This window comes from Leiobunum rupestre, chromosome 2 (genome assembly GCF_980474605.1).
Source record: "Leiobunum rupestre chromosome 2, qqLeiRupe1.1.hap1, whole genome shotgun sequence".
Lineage (NCBI taxonomy): Eukaryota > Metazoa > Arthropoda > Arachnida > Opiliones > Sclerosomatidae > Leiobunum > Leiobunum rupestre.
Window position 1 is genome coordinate 60,743,050 of NC_143385.1, and position 13,458 is coordinate 60,756,507.

At 33.0% G+C, this 13,458-nt stretch overlaps 1 protein-coding gene and 1 long non-coding RNA gene across 2 annotated transcripts in view; both read right to left on the bottom strand.

Moving 5' to 3' along the window:
• Positions 1 to 2,468, bottom strand: part of LOC149958600 (uncharacterized) — a 103,054-nt gene extending 100,586 nt beyond the window's left edge. The window contains exon 1 of the mRNA XM_090165948.1: positions 2,446 to 2,468. The gene's annotated coding sequence lies outside the window, so the exon portion shown is untranslated. The remainder of the gene's footprint in view (positions 1 to 2,445) is intronic.
• A 481-nt stretch (positions 2,469 to 2,949) lies between these two features.
• Positions 2,950 to 5,406, bottom strand: LOC149958601 (uncharacterized). Its single transcript, XR_016478636.1, has 3 exons — positions 5,189 to 5,406; positions 4,903 to 5,018; positions 2,950 to 3,089 (listed from the first exon to the last, which is right to left on the bottom strand). It is a non-coding gene; the product is annotated as an uncharacterized LOC149958601 (long non-coding RNA).
• Positions 5,407 to 13,458: the final 8,052 nt, after the last annotated feature.

Below are 13,458 nucleotides of genomic sequence, written 5' to 3' on the forward strand. Positions count from 1 at the left end.
TGTAATTTTATTGGAATTTGACCTTTATTTCCAGTAACTTCAATGGAATTTATACTATACTTTCCTGTAATTTTATTGGAATTTATTCTTTATTTTCCAGTAACTTCAATGGAATTTATCCTTTATTTTCCAGTAACTTCAATGGAATTTATCCTATATTTTCCTGTAATTTTATTGGAATTTATCCTTTATCTTCCAGTAACTTCAATGGAATTTATCCAATATTTTCCTGTAATTTTATTGGAATTTGACCTTTATTTTCCAGTAACTTCAATGGAATTTATACTATACTTTCCTGTAATTTTATTGGAATTTATCCTTTATTTTCCAGTAACTTCAATTGAATTTATCCTTTATTTTCCTGTAACTTCAATGGAATTTATCCTATATTTTCCTGTAATTTTATTGGAATTTGACCTTTATTTTCCAGTAACTTCAATGGAATTTATACTATACTTTCCTGTAATTTTATTGGAATTTATTCTTTATTTTCCAGTAACTTCAATGGAATTTATCCTTTATTTTCCTGTAACTGCAATTGAATTTATCCTTTATTTTCCTGTAACTTCAATTGAATTTATCCTATATTTTCCTGTAATTTTATTGGAATTTATTCTTTAATTTCCTGTAATTTCAACTCACTTTCTTTAATATCTATGCTAATAAGGATGGAAAAAATAGAACTTAATCTCGTGTCCAAATGAAGGAACAAGTACACAAATCCTTTTATAGGCTTCAACTACACGTTTTACTAATTTAATGTTTCATTCTTATCAAGAAGCAATTTGCAAATTATTTTAATTTTGATCTTATTTAGCCAAAATTCTTATTTATAATTTTCCAAATGTATTGGAGATTTGGGTTGAAATCCAATGTCCAAAATTGTCCCGCTTCGATGTACTTTCCCATGGACATACGCTATGAAGATAATTTCTGATTTTGATGTAGTATTTTCAACCTCCTCCTCCACTCCCTGTTTTTACTACGCAAAATGTTTCCTTAAACACCATACCGCGCTGTCACACTTTTGGGTCTTATCTCGCTTTTCGTATTAGGCTCTCACTCTTTTTACGCGATAATTGCTTCAACTTTGAGCTATGTCCATGAAATTTTTTACGTTTATAGCAAAACGAGTGTCTTGTGTTTGAAACCGGAAGAAATATATCATTTTAAAAAAGTTGTTCAACTCTTTTCGATTTTCAATTTTTATCACATATATAGTATCTTTTAGCAATAAGGCGACACCATCCTCGCCAAATTTAACTAATACATCTCAGAATAATTTGTTGCCCTGGAAAACGAATGTTAATGGACCAATCTCGTTGTTACTAAAAGCTAATTTTGTAATTATGAGGCTTATTCACACGAATAAACATTTCTTCAAAACTTTGTTGGTAGAAACGAATCCAGAAGCAAGTTTCTCATTGTGAATGGATAAATATTGTTACATATTGGACACGTTTTGAACTAAAGCCGTCGTTTTCTTAAGTATTACTCCGCCGAATCTCGACAAATTTTTATCGAACGTGTTCCCGAAAATGCAACGTTTCGCGAATTAGTCTTTAAACTACCAACAAAGCAGAGCAAAAATAGTGGCTCGTGTAAATTCCGGGTTGAAAACCTGGAACGGTCAGGCAATTTGAATATGGGTCAAAAGGTCAGGGAATTTAATTTCGGTTGCAAATAGGAAACCTTTGCTGGTTAAATAACGAAATGTTTCGAACATAATTAGTTACAGGTAACCCTGTAAAAGGTCTTAAGTCTGAACATATCTTCTGCCAAAGTGTAAATCGCCAGGGAGGTCAGTATCAGGCTGATTATAAGGAACTTCATGTTGGCTTTTCAACTATCCCGAATGTTTCACCTGCTGAAAAGAGCTATTTAATCACATTTATTTGGCATCGTCCTTTTCAAACCGATTTGGGCCATCAACGACTTTCCCAGAAGCCATTTAAAGCTCTCATAGCCATTCTAGCAAGAGCAGTAAGACCAAGTGGATGATTTGGTTGAAAATGTACTAAAGATTCCACCTACCGTAAACTCCTGGTGTAGCTCGTAAACGTTTTTAATCATACTATAGTGCCATCTCTAGATTGGGTTCTAAACCACCATTTAGAAAGTCTAATTATTAGATCAGCAATGAATCTAGAGATCGGCAGTCCTATGACAAATCATAGTAAACGCCATTTGTTTTGGAATTTGAGATATTTAAGTTTTTTTCATTTTGAGTGACGTGACTTCTTAAGGTAATGTAAGTGGTAATTTCTGTTATCTCTCTTCGAAGAGTGTTTTTGTAGGGTTGCAATTTTTCACATTTAAACTTTCAACTAAGTTGAAATTTTCAATATTGGCTATTACTAGGCTTTGCTATGTTGAGCATTTTATTTATTAGAATAACTCTTTCTTTAATCACTATGCCAAAAAGAATGGAAAGACAGAAGTTACTCTCGTAGTGTCAAACTGATGGAACACATTCACATATCTTTCAACTACAGGTTTTACCTAGAAGCATTTAATATTGGTTAATGACAAATTTACTGTTGCATTCTTTTCAAGATGCAATTGCAAATTATTTTAATTTTAATCTTATTTTGCCAAAATTTATTGTCACTTTCGTGTTGGCTATTATAAATTGTATTATATTATTCTCTTTCTAATTGTTGGATTTTGGAGATTTGGGACGAAATCCAATGTCCAAAATGGTGATTGCCATTAGAAACCAGACACATTGTTTGTATTTGATAACATTTTATCGAATCTGAATTAAGTTAAATTTCATAGATATCGAATATTTCACATTTTGGATTTAAATTTGATCCTCGGAATTCGTGAAGATGAATTTTCAGTGCACCGAAACGAACTAACTCGAATAATTGAAAAAGACACGAATTAGTGCTCTAATTTTGCTTTATTTAAATTATATGACAAGTCGTTTTGAAATTAATATTATTAATCTTCTCCGTCGACTACTGTTTTTTTCTTGGCTTCCATGTCCTTCTTGTACTGTTGTTCGTTGCATTGGCAGTTGCGGTAGTACACGCTGCAATGACAGTAAGCGCCGCAATAGCTGGCATGCTCCCCGATGCAACCTAGAACAACAGGTAACGAAATATGTTAAAGGGGCTAGAAAGTAGGATTTGAAATTGACCCCGTAGTTATAAAAGGGAATGTGGTTTTTATTTTCGACGCTGCCGATGGCGTGGGTAGTGGCGTGAGTGCGAATGTGACTCCGCTAAACATTGAATTCCCTTCAACAGTGCATGATAGAAAATTTGTTGGGCTGTCGTTATATCGGTAAGAGATCCCTCTATCTTACCATGTCAGTGCCGTTCCGCCGTTTGAAATACCCAAAGGGGAATGGGGTTTCAGCCCTCAAACTTTTTACGTGGAAATTTCTTTAACTTTGAGATAATGCAATGAAAATTGATATGTTGATAGCGAAACGAGTGTTTGATTTTCTACACAACAATTTACTGTGCAGCCAAGGGCTAATGTTTTACGTGATGCTTGTTTCCTCTTTGACATTAATCATTATAAAGCGTTTTTCGTAATAAACACCGCAAATTGAAAACGGAAGAAATATGTAAATTCAAAAAACCAATTTGTCCAACTCTTAACGATTTTGAATTTCTGTGTCTTATATAGGATCTTTTAGCAATAAGGCCACACCAACCTCGCCCACTAATAAATCTAAAAACATGATAACAAGCCAAAATATATCTACAACATGTATCCGTAGATCTGTGGTAGATCACTAACCTGTCTTGCAGTAGGACTCGGGTTCGAGTCCAGCACGATACTCTGCTATTTGAAAATAAATTTATGCTACAACCACTGATAAAAAGAGGGTTGTTTATGAAAAAGCTTTCCACTAACTCCAAGAAACTTTAAACGCAGTGATTACACTTTCCCTTGGGTGTTAGCCTAGCTGATTATTATTATACGTTCGCAGTCCCAGGGGCGTAGGAACCGAGAGGGTCAGGGGGGGGGCAATGCCCCTCCCTAGAATTTTGCTGGGAGGGGCAACTAATGTTATTGCCCCCTCCAACCTTTGGTCAGTTGAAATCTCCAAAAGGCTCAAATTATCATTTTAAAAGAATTTACAGTTTATAGAACCTCAAATGTGTTTAAATTTCAGTCTTTTCCCGCCAATTTACATAGTAGTAACAAGTACACATGCATTCGGAGAAGCTACACTCCATTAAAAATTAAAAACCATTCTCCACACCCCTTTTCGTTTATCTTTGCCCCCTCCAACTTCTAGAACGATCCTACGCCCCTGCGCAGTCCAGACAGACAGACCCACAGACAATCAGTCACGGTGATTGTAATAATTTGTTACCCTGGAAAACGAATGGTTAAGGGCTAATAATATGGTCTTTGCCATCTTGTTGCTACTAGAAGCTCATATTTTTTAATAATGAGGCTTAACCACACGAATAAACATTTCCGCAAAACTTTGTTGGTGAACACGAGTCCCGAAGCAAGATGCTCCGTGAGAAGGGAAAAATATTTTTACATGTTGGACACGTTTTGAACTAAAGGCGTCGTTTTCTTAACTATTATTCCGCGAAATCTCGACAATTTTTTATCGAACGTGTGCCCGAAAATGCAACGTTTCGCGAATTAAAGTCTTTAAACTATCAACAAAGCAGAGCAAAAATAGTGGCTCGTATAAATACAGGTTATCTTGAAAACCTGGAAAGGTCAGGCAATTTGAATATGGGTCTAAAGGTCAGGGAATTTAATTTCGGTTGCCAATAGGAAACCGTTCCGAGTTAAATTAGGAAATGTTTCGAACAAAATTAGTCTCGGGAAAATCTCCGCAGATGGTCAGGCAACCCTGTAATAGGTCTTAAGCCGGATCAATAACTTCGAAAGAGTGTTAATCGGCCCGCTTACCCCAATGTAGCCTGGGAAACATCTTTTCTGCCAAAGAGGAAATCGCCAGCGAGGTCAGTATCAGGCTGATAATAAGGAACTTCATGCTGGCTTTTCAACTTTCCCGAATGTTTCACCTATTGAAAAGAACTATTTAATCACATTTATTTGGCATCGTCCTTTTCAAACCAATTTGGTCCATCAACGTCCTTCCCAGAAGCCATTTAAAGCTCTCATAGCCATTCTAGCAAGAGCAGATAGAGCAAGTGGATGATTTGGTTGAAAATATACTACAGATTCCACCTACCGCAAACTCCTGTCATAGCTCGTAATCGTTTTTATTCGTACTATAGCGCTATCTCTACATTAGGTTCTAAACCACCATTTAGAAAGTCTAATTATTAGATCAGCAATGAATCTAGAGATCGGCAGTCCTATGACAAATCATAGTAAACGCCATTTATTTTGGAATTTGAGATAGTTAATTTTTTGTTTTGAGTGACGTGACTTCTAACGGTAATGTAAGTGGAACTTACTTTGAAGATTTATTTCGTGGGGTTGAAATTTTATCAGTAGGTGTACAAATCGCATTTATACTTACAACTAACTCTAAATTTTCAAAATTGGCGTTTACTAGGGTTTGCCATGAGACAGGGGGTCAACGCTATGACGGACAGTGGAATCATGTTTTAGAAGCTTGTGTTAACACTGGAAATTCGTTATTTGCTTAGAAATAACTTCATATGCAACATAATATTATGCTTCCTTAATAACTAGGTTAATTAGAATGGAAAAAACATTTTACTCTCGTAGTGTTCATTGAACACTTCAACGTATCTATTTATACGGCTTAACGGACACATATTAATTTTAAGCATTTAATATCGCTTGATGACAAATTTACCGTTGCATTCTTATCAAATTTGTTAAATTTATAATTAAAACCACGTTTTTGTTTAACTATCGGTATCGGTTAAAATTCAGGACTATCGCTATCCGTTGAAATACTGAACTATTGGTATCGGTTGAAATACGGAACTATTGGTATCGGTTGAAATACGGAACTATCGCTTAGTTTATCGCCCGCCTGTTTTAGAGATAATCGTTTCAACCAAAAATAAACTAACTCTCCGGATTAGCTGTGGTCGTCGAAACATCCGATGTGTGCACCATATTGTGGCAGATGGTCAACAAAATTTAAGCAATAGTCACAACTGAAGATTTCATTCTATCTGAAACAATTGTTTGTTCAAGAACGTGATATTGATTTATGTGTTATTCTCCGCGACCAGCCTCGTAAGATGGGTTGAAAAGGGTTTCAAAAATGAACTTACTGCCTATTGTTGTAGAGAAAAATTCGCTGATCGTTTGTGGCTTGAAAGTGTAAATGTGATGTCTGTCTGCAGACTTCTGTTTATAAAGATTCGCCAAATGTCACCAATCTATCTTATTCGTACTAAACGTTAATTGCATTTAGTCTTCAACGTTTTTCACCAATCTATCTTGCAATCTGATTGGTGTAATTATGTGACTCGCGTTTGTTATTGAATTGACGTATTCTCTACATTTAATCTCTACGCGCAATTACTAGAATTCAATTTAGTCTTCTGTAAAATTTCAATGCGGGGACAAATAAGCTATTGAAATTCTCCATATCGATCTCGTACAGCTAAACCAAGGCTTAAGGCAGAATGGTACAATAAAAAGCCATTTTAAGTTCGTATTCCACGTCTTTGATTTAGCAGTTACTCCCAGAAACAATTTTCTAGAGAGGTTTCTTCTACTGGCAAAATTGGGGGAACCCTCCAATTAGTAGCTTTTACATGACATCATCAACCCGACGATATTTGTTCTGATGTGCGACTACTACGGCTAGAGCTTGCCCGACTTGCTTCGGTCGTAAAATGGCACGTGTTTCTTAGATTCATCGCCACGAAATATTATTGCTTCATTGAATGTTTCCGCAAAATGAACTGTCTTACAGAGTGAAGTTAAATTGCCCGAAATCGTCGTGATTTCAATTGATATTTTAAAGTTTTCTATTAATTTGCAATGATTTTTTGAAGTAAATTTTGAATATTAGAAGTACTTGAAACATTTATTTCCCTGTAATTTTAATGTAAGTTATCCTCAATTTTCATGTAATATTATAGAATTTATCATATATTTCCTGTAATTTTTATGGAATATATTTTACATTTTACTGTAATTTTAAAGGTTTTTATCCTATATTATCCGGTTATTTTAATAGAATTTAACCCATATTTTCCTGAAATTTCAATGGAGTTTATCCTATATTTTCCTGAAATTTCAATGGAGTTTATCCTATATTTTCCTTTAATTTCAAAAAACTATATTTTCCTCTAATTTTAATCGAATATACACAACATTTTCAATGGAATTCATCCTGTTTTCTTGAAATTGTAATGGAATTTTCCACACAATTTCGTGTAATTTCCGGCTCCTCTTGCTGCGAGGTGACACTGCTAGCCACTCAACAAACCCCACTCATCGTAACCTGAATAAAATTTATTTAAAGTCACTTGATAACTTGGGCATAAAGCGGTGCCTTGGGTATTTGTCTAGCCTAGCTTATTAACTAAAAAAAATCTTAAAGAAAAAAAAAAGAAAATAATAAAGGTTTTTATCGGTTATTTTAGGAAAATTACGATAGATATAGAACAAAATTCTTTACAATATCAGGAAAAAAATAGGACAATGTAGGAAATATCCCATGTAATTTAAAAATTACAGGAAATTTGAGAATAAATTCCATTGGAATTACAGAAAAATTTACAACAAAATCCATTGCGAAAATAGGAAAATATACGGCAAATTCCCTTGAAATTACAGGAAAATGGGATCAACTCCATTAAAATTACTGGAAAGTATAAAATAAATTCCTTTAAAACTACTGTAAAATATAAAAAAAACTTTATTGAAAAAGAGGAAAATATATGATAAATTCCATTGAAATAACAAAACATAAAGGATACATTCCGTTATAAAATGTAGGTTAAATAACATTGAAATAACAGTTAAATGTGCGATAAATTCCATTAAATTTACAGGAAAATATAATATTAATTTTATTCAAATTACAGGAGATATGATAGATTCCAATTGAAATTATCGGAAAATTTACAATAAATTCCATTGAAATAATAAAAAACATTAAAATTAAAGGAAGTATAGATAAATTCTATAAAATTCCATTGAAATAACAGGAAAATATATAATAAACAACATTAAAATTACAGTAAGAATAGATAAATTCTATAAAATTACAGAAAAAAAGATAAATTACATTAAACTCATAGGAAATATACAATAAATTCTTTAAAATTACAAGAAATATCGGATAAAAGTTAATAAAATTACAAGAAATATAGGATTAATTGTCTAAAATTTCTGGAAAATACAAAATAAATTCCATTTAAATTAGAGGAAACTTTTGGATAAATTTAATTAAAGTTACAGGAAATTTTTAGGATGAATTCCAAGACAATGTCAGACAATTAAAGAATAATTTTCATTTAAATTATAGGAAATATAGGCTATATTCCATTAAAAATACCGGAAAATACATTATGGATTCCTTTAAAATTAAAGGAAATCTAGAATAAATTCCATTGAAACTAATGGAAAATAAATGATAAATTTCATAGAAATTATTATAAAATATAGGAAAATAAAGAATAAATTCCATTTAAATAACAGAAATATAAAGGATATATTTCATTTAAATAACAGGAAAATAAATAATAAATTCCATTACAATTACAAGAATAAATTGGATGATTCCATAGAAATCACAGGAATATATTGGAAAAATGCAATTAATTTACAATAAACGTTTTGTACGAGCAAGCTAGATTGGTGACAATTATCAAAAGCAAAATATATTTCTAAAATAATTTCCTTCGATTTTCCTCACCTTCTATATATTTTAAAACCCTGCCCTTAAATTTGAACTGTAACAGCAAACTGAGAAAATTTTAAATTGTAAAGGAGTACGCGTGTTTAGTTCTGAATTTTTTATATTCTAATCGAAATATTTAAACAAATTTTTAAAATCACGCGCATTTAGCCATGGATAAATACTAGGGCTGTATGAGCCAAATATAGAAAGAGAATGACCATAATACGAGGTAGGCTAAATTGCTGGATAGTTGATACGGCACCATATTTTTCAAATGAAAAGGTTATTTCTGGGCTTCTGGCGTTGCTTTTCAATCCGATAGACGTCTGCTTCGTTGTTGCAAAGATAATATAACTACGTACCCTAGATTCGGAATCATGGCGTTTCTTGATAGCGCGTTTTCTCGTGAGGCTTTTACTGAGTTCGCGCCGGCAGTCGGAAAAATCGAGCTCCATAGCAGGGTGAGAAATAAGGAATTTCAATAGATATCCCAAGATTATATTACTCATCTTTAGTTTTCTTTCGTTTAGAAACATTTTTAGAGCTACAGGCATGATCCATTATTGTTTTAAAACAATATAACGCAAAAATATATCTGGTATCTTGAAAACCGCAAGTCAAAAAACCACGGCGCAATTTTCACTAATACTTTACGTTTTAACTATGTGTCGGTAGCCCTGCCAGCTCCATGGAGGCAGTTTTTTCCGACTTCCGCCGGGAACTCAGTAAGAGCCTCCGTTAACTGAAAGGAGCTTGATTTCGAATCTAGGGTACGTAGTTATATTATCTTTGGTTGTTGCAAGGACAAAATATACTGTCTTTGGTTGTTGTAACTAGATCGTGCAAATTTATTTTGCAAATTTGTTCTCATAATGAGTTATAACCTAATTAATTTGCTTTTTTATATCTTAAATTAAAAATGTTGTATGAATATAAAAGAAATTAAATGGTTAAAGGAGTTGGCAACGTTCTATGTAAGCTAATTATCTTGATGCATTTAATGGATGTTATATAAGTCATTTACTAAATTCCATCTATCTTGGTCTGCATTTTATTAAAAACCTTTCGTCTAAAGTAGAATCATGAATTAATTAATCTCATTAATCCATGGTAAAATTACACATAACTACACAGAGCTTTATACAGTTTTGGCATGCCTAATGGAAATCTGAAGCTCCACACAAGTCGAGTAAGCGCTGGTAGTAAGAAAGTGACTTAAGAGTTACATTAAAACAGCCATGTTTCTTTCTAAAAAGGCCTTTTAGAATTTATTGTTATTGGAAGAAAAACCATTACTTATCATTTTTTTCTAAGCCAAAGGGACACACGGCTCTCTTTGCTCTTTCAGGCTCTCTCTATAGGAAGAGAATGTCATCTGTTGATCCTGAAAATAGAAGTTATAGTTACATCCAAATTTTCTCTGTTAACTTGAACACAGTCTTGATTAAATTGCAACTCTTTTATTTATGACTGTTTTCTAGGTTAGTTTCTGTTATATATGTATATAAAGAAGTTAAATGCTGTCATTTTACACGTACTCCTTTACAATTTAAAATATTATCAGTTTACTGTTACAGTTACAAGTGTCAAATTTATGGGAAGAGTTTTAAAATATATAAAAGCTAAGGAAAATCGATGTAAATTATTTTAGAAATATATTTCGCTTTTGAAAATTCCAAAAACAAAACTCTTTAAACCTAAATCATTTTCAATATCTGCACCTTCATAGATTTCAACTACTTCCCCTTAATTCAACCTTTCAACTGCTTTGATTAAAGCATTTTTTATTTAATAGCTATTCATTTTCTCTGCCTCACAGGGCATATTTTGCCTAAAATTTATATTTGTAAAAGAAAGCCAGAAGTTGGAAAATAAAACGTTTTTATTTTTAATATTACAGATCAGTACTTTGCTATAGGATATTGTGCTATATTATTGAATGTAATTAACGGTATTTAAAATAGTTTTAAATATATTATACTCAACGTAACGTATAATTTTTTATGTCAAATTGACTTTTAATTGTACATTAGGGTTTAGATAACAAGCTATAGATGTTTAACTGGCTCTAGTGACCATGTTAAATACGATAATTTTACCAGACTAGTTAAAAAAGTTATTGTTGACTCGTTGATAATGTTGAAGCAGCTGCGAGAGCGTGAGTACCAGTTAAAGACACAAATCTCAGAGAAAACTGCTCTTGATTTCCCAGTGGAAGATTTTATTTTGCGAAACTTTTTATTTAACAACCCCATTAAAAGTGACCCAGCGTTAGATAATCTGGAATCAACAATTGTAGAATTTCACAGATTGAATCCTCGGAATGTAATTGGTTATTTTTGCATAAGGTCATTAATATTGAAATTGAAAAACAAAGCTACTTGGATAAGTTATTTTTATTAAATAAACAATATTTTGACATTTGCACTCAATGTGATTATGTAATATGAAAATGAACAAGGGAAAACATTGTTACAGATCAGTTTCGTAATGTAATATTGATTAAAAATAGTGAATGAATACCCTTGTAAGAACCCTTATCTAATTATTACCATTTATGTACAATAGTTTATTTATTTGTGGCAAAAAGCTTGTAAAAATAATTTATCCAAGATACAAGCAGGTCAGCGAAATATTTCTTAAACCCACCTCTCTACTGATCAAGGTTTTATTTTTCCCATAGCCCACGAGATATGTCATACTAATTTTTATCTTTGAGGCGCCAATTTAAAAATTTTATTAAACGGTAAAGCCCTTAATAATTGACAAAAGTTAACAATGATTAAAATAATAATAATTGATTTACTGGGAATTTTTGATACTGCAGCTCTTACCGTGTTACATTCATGCGTGCGTAGGCATAAATTTTTAATAGTGAAATATAATTAATTTAAAAAGATTATGGTTATTTTAATATTTTAATAAACAATGTTCACATTATTAAAAGCAGCTCAACCAAATAAACCATTAACTTTAATTAAAATGTTTAGTAATAATAGTTAGTACTATGTGAACTGCTAATATTAAAATGAACAATTTAGCGCCAAAACGTGAACCCCGCTATTTTTAACAAAACAAGAAGGCAATACTACTATCATTGTAATTAGTTTGTTAGTAAACAATATTATTTAATAAACGTGTAGCTACGGCCAAATAAAAATCATCTCAAACGTAAAATTGCCTAGATATTTCTAAAATTATTTCGTCGAGAGCGAAGTTTATATAGAACATAGATTGGTATTCAGAGAACTTTCCGATTGACGGTTTTGTAACGAAGCGCTTACCCACTACTGAAACCTGACCTCCGAAAAATGGGCTTCGATCGGTTGCTGTATTAACCTATTGGTCGTTGGTTACCATGGTGACTACGGTGAACGCTAGAGACTACGCGCGAGGCAATTTTTTAGAACTATCGCAATCGGCTGAAATATTAAACTATCGCTATCGGTTGAAATACTGAACTATCGGTATCTGTTAAAATGCTGAACTATCGGTATCTTTTAAAATACTGAACTATCGCTATCGGTTGAAATACTGAACTATCACTAACGGTTGAAATACTGAACTATCACTAACGGTTGAAATACTGAACTATCAATAACGGTTGAAATATTGAACTATCGCTATCTGTTAAAATACTGAACTATCGGTTTCGGTTGAAATACTGAACTATCGCTATCGGTTATCTTTTCAACCAAAAAAAATTGACCAATTGTTAAATATACTTACCATCCGAATTTTCTTGGTTCGTCGAATCATCTGATGCCTGCACCATCGTGTGGCAGATGGTCAAAAAAATCAAAGCAATAGCCACAACCAGTGCCGGATTAAGACCCTTGGGGGCCTCTAGGCACTAGGCTATCGGGGGCCCCTTTAATACAAGTAGAGGACTCAAGGATGGAGTAAGAGGGTAGCTTAGCAAACCAACTTTTTCTAGAGTTGACACAATGACCATTTTGAAAATGGGAAATGGTTTTTTTCCATGGGCGCCCGCAGAGGTGGGCAAACGAGGAAATTGCTCCACCACCCCTCTCTTTAGCCATACCTCTTTTTTCTGTCGAACTTTTTGGGTAGTGCAGTGACGAAGAAGAGTGATCCAGTTACTTGAAATGTGTGTTACATCAATTTCGGGAAACTTATATCCCTATTCCTACTAAGCTTTAGCTATAGCTCGTTCATTTATCGGATCTTTGTATGTGTAAAGGTTGTATATTTCATCGGGCGAGTTCGCTATATGACTTGAAATAATTTCTGCCGGCGTCCATGCTCTCAGTAGCGTAGGGGTGGACTTGCCCCTTGGTCCACCCATCTGGCTATGCCACTGCATGCTCCTCTCTATTTAAACTTTGTTTGAACCCAAAAACCAACCTTTTTCTATTTGACTAGGCAAAACCCTAACTTTTCGCCCTACCCCTCTAAGACGAAGCACTTAATTACATACGTTCCTGAATTCCATAAGTGAAAATTCACAACGTAACTTAAACCAAAAAATAAATAAAAATTCCATAGCACCCACTTAAAGGAAGTAATAACTGGACCATGATTATCCAAATTATAGTTAGACTATTCATATTTGTTTAATGCTGGGAAAATGTTGTCAATTCAAATCCTAACGATGTTTATATAAAAAACTATGCTGGGGCCAAACAAAATGA